The sequence below is a fragment of the Myotis davidii genome, unplaced genomic scaffold, assembly GCF_000327345.1.
Source record: "Myotis davidii unplaced genomic scaffold, ASM32734v1 scaffold419, whole genome shotgun sequence".
In the NCBI taxonomy this organism is placed as follows: domain Eukaryota; kingdom Metazoa; phylum Chordata; class Mammalia; order Chiroptera; family Vespertilionidae; genus Myotis; species Myotis davidii.
The window spans coordinates 180,018-181,754 of NW_006294998.1; the positions used below are offsets into that span (position 1 = coordinate 180,018).

At 43.3% G+C, this 1,737-nt stretch overlaps 1 pseudogene; it reads right to left on the minus strand.

Annotated features, from left to right (window-relative positions):
• Positions 1-449: 449 nt before the first annotated feature.
• Positions 450-1,163, minus strand: LOC102752195 (annotated as a pseudogene).
• Between the last annotated feature and the right edge of the window lie 574 nt (positions 1,164-1,737).

Sequence of the window (1,737 nt, forward strand, 5' to 3'; positions counted from 1 at the left end):
TAAACTCCTTCAACACCCAACTTTATAACCCAATGCATCCTAAGATTTTTTTCATGTGCCTCAAACAATTCTTTCTTTGAGATTTTATTGGTTTTGAGGATCAGTACACAGACATTTCAATTTGTACACAATTCTTAACACAGGTGCCAGAAGTGTAAAGTCATGTAGTTGTGTTTCTTTTCTAAACGGTTATTCCAGTGACTTTCCAGCTTAAAATTTAGAGGCTAACTTTCCTGAATAGAGTATCAAATACCAATATCTTCAGCTGTTGATACATTGCTACATCAAAGTCCCACCAATTCACAATTTAATATCATATATAATCAAATTTTCAATCTTTCACAGCACACTGACAAAGTCACTAGGGAAACTGGACTATCACACCAAAGAGGTTACAGATGCACACAATTCTGACTGGGAGAGCCAAGAGCAAGGAGTGGTTTTCTTTAGGAAACAATTCTACCAAAAAGTGGATAGAAGTAATTTAAAATGTTAAAGACATAGCAAACACATGACGGACTCCAAATTGCCATTTAGCATGCTTTGTATTATAGGATATAAAAACTACCCCCACCTGTGGGATGTTAAGCTGATACCCAACACAATCAAAGTCTCCCATATTCAATATCCCACTATTTTCTGGTTGTACCAAAAAGTAAACAGCCAGCAAATGATTTCACCTCTGAAAAAAAAAGCATTTACACTTAAAAAAATGGGATGAGATGGAATTCCCTCCTTCTTAAAAATGTTTCTAGAGCTCCTAAAAAACTCACATTTACAAAATAGTTGATAAAAATATCCCCCTGGATTGTACAAGAAGGGAGACAGGGACCACTGATAAGACTTGGTATATGATGTTAATCAGACTTGGCTTCTTTTTCTCCTTCTTCATCTGGACTCTCCTCGTTTTTAGTTTCTTTGTTTTCTGCCGGTAGATCTTTAGGTTCCTGGTCAGCCACTTCGGCCTGCTTTCCCTTTGCTCCCCTTTCCCCTTTTGTTTGCACTTTTCTGTCTGCAGGTTTATCCTTTCCTGCTGCCTTTTTTGGCTTCATTTCCACTTTTCAGGAGCAGGTTCGGTTGACAACCTGGCTGATCTGCTCTCTTGGGTTCCTCCTTGGGCGCCCCCTCCGCAGAGCTGATCTTCCTCTTGGGCATCGTGGCAGAGGGCCCGTGGTGCTGGGTGCCTGAGGGCCACTGTGCGCCTAGTGGCTTGGTGAACCTGAGATGCCTGGCTGCTGCCACGTCTCCCACCACCCATGCTGCTCGTCCCATGATCGCATCTTAACTTTTGAGCCCACTTTCTTTAGTATCACATTTGTACACTGATTTGATATCACCAAGAACACCAATCCATTAAAACTATTTTTATACCATCCAACATCATCTCATGTTCTTACTTTTCTTCTTATCCAACACTAGAGGCCTGGTGCAAGAAATTCGTGCACTGGGTGGAAGGTGTCCCTCAGTCCAGCCTGTACCCTCTCTAATCTGGGACCCATTGAGGGATGTCTGACTGCCCATTTAGGATTGGGCCTAAATGAGCAGTCAGACATCCCTCTCACAATCCAAAACTACAGGCTCCCAACCACTTGCCTGCCTGCTTACTTGATTGCCCCTAACTGCTTCTGCCTGCCAGACTGATCACCCCCTAACCACTCCCCTGCCAGCCTGACCGACACCTAACTGCTTCCCTGCCAGACTGGTTGATGCCTAACTGTTCCCCTGCTGGCCTGATTG